The sequence below is a fragment of the Monodon monoceros genome, unplaced genomic scaffold (assembly GCF_005190385.1).
Source record: "Monodon monoceros isolate NGI ecotype Baffin Bay Population unplaced genomic scaffold, NGI_Narwhal_1 Super_Scaffold_18, whole genome shotgun sequence".
NCBI lineage: Eukaryota > Metazoa > Chordata > Mammalia > Artiodactyla > Monodontidae > Monodon > Monodon monoceros.
Genome location: NW_021703774.1, coordinates 35953649 through 35959910, shown reverse-complemented (window position 1 = coordinate 35959910; position 6262 = coordinate 35953649). Strand labels below are relative to the sequence as shown.

The 6262-nt window shown below is 36.6% G+C and overlaps 1 pseudogene; it reads right to left on the bottom strand.

The window, feature by feature from the left end:
* Nucleotides 1-952: 952 nt before the first annotated feature.
* LOC114900180 lies at nucleotides 953-1129 on the bottom strand (annotated as a pseudogene).
* Nucleotides 1130-6262: the final 5133 nt, after the last annotated feature.

Genomic DNA, 6262 nt, shown 5'->3' with positions numbered 1-6262 from the left:
TTAGAATGCTTATTTTGTCCCTCCTAACCTAGCTCTGGTGGGATGTAGGTAGAGTGGCCTCCATCTTAGTCTATATAACTTGTGCTAGGAGAGATCTAATCTTTCCATATTCTTTTCCACCCCTTTGACAGAGGCCTGAATTCACACTGTTAGTAATTCATTCTTTCAATTTAAGGTTTTAGATTTTCTAAAATTTTTAGAATAGCATATTGAGTTTTATGAGTCATTAGCATCTCATAAAAATTTTATTTTACATTTACTAGGTAACACACTTTGAACCAGAAAGATGAGAAGAGTCAGAGAATACTGGGTCCCTGAGTTAGTGGGTAGAGGTGTATCAGAAAAGCCAAGAAGCTGGCAGCAACTAAGGTAGCTTTTGCCAAACTTTATGGTATTTAACACAGAGCTGGCCAGTCTCTATTCCCTACATTCAAATATTGTTCTGTATTCCTAAAAGTGTGGATACTATTTTCTATTTCTTGGAATTAAAGTTTATCAATCACTCTAGTCAGATCGTATCCTAATCTTTTTTTTTTGGACATAATTGTACACCCTATTTAACCTCTTTTTCTGGCAGGACTGGGGAGGAAACTTCAGAAAATATTTCCAAAAGAGAAGTCATAGACACTGCCAGTCAACAAATAACATCAGAAATGTGAACGAATTAAAATCAAAGTGAAGTAACTTTTTTTTGCGGTACACAGGCCTCTCACTGTTGTGGCCTCTCCCGTTGCAGAGCACAGGCTCCAGATGCGCAGGCTCAGCGGCCACGGCTCACGGGCCTAGCTGCTCTGCGGCATGTGGGATTTTCCCGAACCGGGTCATGAACCCATGTCCTCTGTATCGGCAGGCGGACTCTCAACCACTGCGCCACCAGGGAAGCCCCAAGTGAAGTAACTTTTGTTTCCAACCATGATACAGTCATTAGTCCGGGACTTGCCCTTCTGGCATAAAAGGATAGAAAACTCAAAAAATATATGAAACAACTGTAAAAAGCAATAGAGAACTATGCGGGAAGGGAAACAAACTAGGTGAGCTCTACAATTGCCTTGACTTTCTGCTTGGGGACAATTTTTACTGATAAGAACAGATACTACACTTGATCTTAGCCAAAAGGCTGAGAAGCAACTGGGGGCAGTTTTTAGAACACAGTGTAGAGATGGGAACACGTGCAGAGCACAGTTGTCTTGCTAAGTTGAAGGTACAGCAATCAGAGTTTTGTGAGGATAAGGTTTAATCCAGAGTACCGGAGAGTGGAGGGAATTACACAGATTAAGAACTCTAGAAACCAGCATGGAAGTTCTTTTGAACAGGTTGCTGAATATTAAGTATGCACTTGTTGGATAAGGTAAGCCTGAGCAATGTACAAATGCTATGAAAAAAATAATTGTGTAATGGAGAGCTACAAGCTGAATAATTCCCAGAGAGAACAGGATATGCTCCAGTTCTAACCAGACAGATTAGCGAGAACTTAGAAAGTTCACATTTTAATAGTAGGAATAAAATAGATATAGATTGAAAGCTATTCTAGACACACCTTAACAAAATTTATAGGTTTAAGAGGATTTCACATAATTTAACTGCCTGACCAAACTAAACTCAACATCCTTTAAAAGAAAGCAACAAAATTCAGTATTCGAAAATGTAACATTTACAATGTCAAGCATCCAGTAGAAAACAAAGAAATAAACAGCAAAAAAAAAAAAAAAAAAACAGGGAAATATATGTGACCTATAATAAAGAGAAAAATCAATCAATAGAAGCAGATCTGGAAATGACAGAAAGGGCAGACAATACTAAAACTATAAAACTCATAGGAAAAATGCATAGAAAAATACTTGTATTTTGGGATAGGCATTTTTTTTTAGACAAGGCACAAAAAAGCTGAAACATAAAAATTATAATTTGGACTTCATCAAAATTTTAAATTTCTGCTCTTTGAAAGACACCACTAAGAAAATTCAAAGACAACCCTTACAATGGGAAAATATATTTATAGCACATGGGCAAGGGACTTATATCCAGGATATAGATATATATATATATATATATATATATATATATATATATATATACTCTCACAACTCAGTAATAATTTTAAAAGCACAAATTTTTAAAATAGGAAAAATACATGAACAAATATTTCACAAAGAAAGATATAATAATGGCCAATAGAAACATGAAGAGATGCTCAGTATCATTTGACTTCAGGCAAATACAAGTTTAAACCACAATGTTACCACTGTATACCTACTAAAGTTGAAAGGACTGACAATACCAAATTTTGACAAAATTTAGAATCACTGAACACCTACACATTATTCTGGGAGTATAAAATAGTTGAACCACTTTGAAAAGTACTTAACAATCTCTTATAAAGCTAAATATATAACTCACCAATTACACCACGAGACATTTATTTGTCCACACAAGGTCTTGTAAAATAATGTTCATGGCAACTTTATTTATAATAGCCAAACACTGAAAATTAGCAGATGAATAGATTACAGATTATGGTATATTTATTCCATGGAATATAGATCAATAACAAAAAGGAATGAGCTATTTTACATGGAACAACATTCAGCATTATGCTGAATGAGACATTCTATATACAAAAGAATAAATACCATGTGATTCAATTTAGATGAAATTCTTGAACATGCAAAATGCATCTATAGTGACAGAAAGTAAATCAGTAGTTTTCTGGATCATGAGTGAGGGACAATTGACAACAAAAGGGAATGAGTGAAATTTTGGAGGCTATGGAAGTATGACATATCTTGATTGGCACAATGATTACACAAGTCTATGTATTTGTCGAAACCCACTGAATTGTACACTTTAAACTGATACATTTAATTTTTGGTAAATTATATATCACTAATGTTGATTTTTAAATTAACAAGAAAAAGTGAGGAGGGTGGATGCTTTAAAAAGACAGTTTATTTTCAAGTTTAAGCTTGTGGGACTTGTGAATAGAGTAGAAACAGAGGTTCCTATATACTTAAAGACTTATGAAGTATACAATCTAGATACTAAAGTCTACATAAAGTATGTTCTTAACCCGCTACCTTCACTCAAATACATTTATTATGACCTGGAAGCCAGATCTGAGCTAGTATTCTTGGACCCCTCAGAACCTGGAATGTTATTGTATAGACTCCTAGCCAATTCTCTTTCTACCTACTTATGCTTCACATACTACATATGGGAGTCTCAACTTTTATGTCCAAGTTCTGTTCACATGGCTCACAGATGCCTTTTTTGGGCACTTTTATGGGGGTGCACACTGAGAGTGGAAAGATAAACCCAGGAACAAGGCATATGGAGGCCCTGGACATAGGCCTGGTGCCTTTTGGTTAAATTAAAAGGTCTTAGAATATGATCTAGAGGGGGGCATGGGATTCAGTTGAGCACATATCCCGGTCCCAGGGATGACTTGTCTGATGAGGAGGCTGTGGCTGGATGACAGACAGGACCTCAAATGCAGGGTTCCAGCCTGGTCTGAGAGCAGCATTGATCAAGAGCAGGCATCGCAAATAATTTTGCCAGGAAACTATCACTAGACTTCCCCCTCCTCATTCTCAGAACAAGGGAGAGGAGAAGTAGAGTTAGAAGAAATAAGCCTCATTTAAGCCGTGTATAACTGAAGCTTAAAATATCGAACTGGAGGAGGAGGCAAGTTCAGCCAAGGAAAGAATAGGTAAATATATTTATAGCAAGAGGCTGTTCCAGTTATTTGTGAAGGGCAGCATGTAGATGTTTCAATTACTAAAATTTAGATGTTTTGGTTCAGCATCTAAAACTGTGTGGATGCTAAAGCAACTATAGGAAGGATTAAGAATTTAGGAATTTCAGTACATGAAAAAGAATTCTCCTCTCCATTCCTCCTTTTATCTTCCATCATCCCTTCCTTCCCCCCTTCCTTCCTCCCTTCCTTCCTTTCTTTCTTCATTCCTTCCTTCCTTTCTTGATTCCTTCCATCCCTCCTTCCCTCCTTCCCTCCTTCCTTCCTTCTTTAAGCATGATTTAAACCTGTAAATGTCACAAGTCTTTATAGTTGAACAAAGCAATGTAACCCTTGATGGTACCTGTTCTTCAAGGAATTTACAAAATGGTGAAATAAGGTGTAAACATGTGAAAAATAAGACAACGAGGCATATTATGATGCAATATGTTATTGGCTATAAGTTCCCGGGAGGGAGAGATTAGTGTGAGTTTGCATAGTTAGAACATACTTTGATATATAAGTTGATCAGTAAATTGAGTTGGGAAAGTTGAGTAAGGATTAGGAAGTTGGGAGCAAAAGATACTCCCAGGAGGAAATGGCATCAGCAAAAATGTGATTATGGGAATAAACATGGCAGTTTTTAGGTAAGTAGAATGGATCAGGCAGTTCAGCAATAGATGAATGCACAAGTAAAAGAAAGAGCCTAGGTTTTGAAGTTAGAAATTTGAACATAAGTTTAGAAAGCCAGGTTGGGGACAGATTATAGAAAATGTGTCCCTATATTAAGTATACAGTCACTAACAATTAAAACATCTTGTAGCACTTGAAAGTTTACAAAAGCTTGTTCCCATACATTATTTAAGCTGGACTTCATGAACTTTAGAGGACAATTTGTAAATGAGAAAAAAAAAGTCTCAAAGAAGAAAATAACTTGCATAGCTTTACAGAGTTAGGTATGGTGGAGTTAGGACTCAAGCCAGGGTCTCTTGGCTTTATGACTTAAATTCTTATATTGTTAAACACTACCTTCTAACCCCGGTTACCCTCACCTACACCAATTTCATCTTTCATAGGGCACTTCGTCTGTGTATTCATCTTGTTTCTTTCACTGGGTTATAACTCTCCTGTAGTTCAGAACTGTACCTTCCACTTCTTTTCTGTCTTCCATAGGGCATAGCATAGTGCTGGACTCCTAGAGGATATTATTACATTAATTATTAATGAATGAATGAATGAGTGCATCAAGTAATGAGCTGAGATATGAGAAGGAACTGGATCAAACTGCACATTAGAATCACCTGGTGAAATACTTAAATATCCCAATGCCTATGATCCAGAGATTTTTATTTAATTGTTCTAGGGTAGGGCTGAGGCACTGGTATTTCTTGTTTGCTCTTGGATTCCTCTACACATGGCAGAGTTTAGCATCTAGGCTTCCCTTACATGTGTTTGAGAGGGGGCTGGGAGCCTTCTTCAAATGGAGATATGGGCAACTCAATTCTTTCAGGACAGAAGTAGAGTATATATAATTTCAGTAAACAAAACAAAAGTGAACAAGGCTTCTGTAGCTATAGGTCTCAGGTCTTGAGATGAGTGTGCTTGTGACAGGCCTGGAAAATATAAGAGGGAGGACTTTTTTTTCCCCTCTTGTCTTTGTAATATTTCCAATAATATGCCATTAAACTCCTTAAATGACATTAAACATTGTTTAACAGAGAGCACTAACGAACAATGGAGTGAGAGCCTCCTGTCTGGCTGGTGTGCGTACCAGGCAGGCACACTGATGTTCATTCCAGGCTCTCTGCCTGGTACACACAGGACAGAAACCAGGAGAGCAAGAGACTGAGACAGAGGGAAAGGGAGGGTGTCCATTTCTAGGTAACAATGCGGGTGAGCTATTTTTCCTTAAGCTCATCCAACTTCATTCCCAGAATATTCCTGCCCTTGTATGGTTCTTAAATCTTTGGAAACATAGTGCAAAGGGCTGACAGTAACAGCTGTTAAAGCCTCCCTGCAGATGGAAATGAAAGCCAAACTAGCATGCACATGTGAAGGGGATTATCAACCAAATATGTTGACTTCATCCCTGGATTTTTGCAGCAAAAAAAATGTATGTTTCCGGAATAATAATGATGTCTTCCACTTCTATCATGTCCTTCTGTACAGGACTCCAAGACAGTCTATTTTGTCATTTGTCCACTTAATGGGAAGGATGGAGGAAAGAGTATAAATATTTCATAGTGTGACCAGCCATCTCAGTTTGACTGGGACTACTGATCACCATAATTTTTTTTCTCCAAGTGTTACTGTTGTTTTTAACTTATATGATACAAATTATTCGTACTTTTTAAAAAACTAGAAAGCATACACACACACACACTAAAAAAAAAACTCAAGAAAACAAAAAACAACATCATCCTATTATCCAGATATAAAAAATTTATATTGTCTAGGAATAAATATGTATGTCATATTTATATAACATATATTATATAATTATATATTTATATTTTAATAAACATTTATATG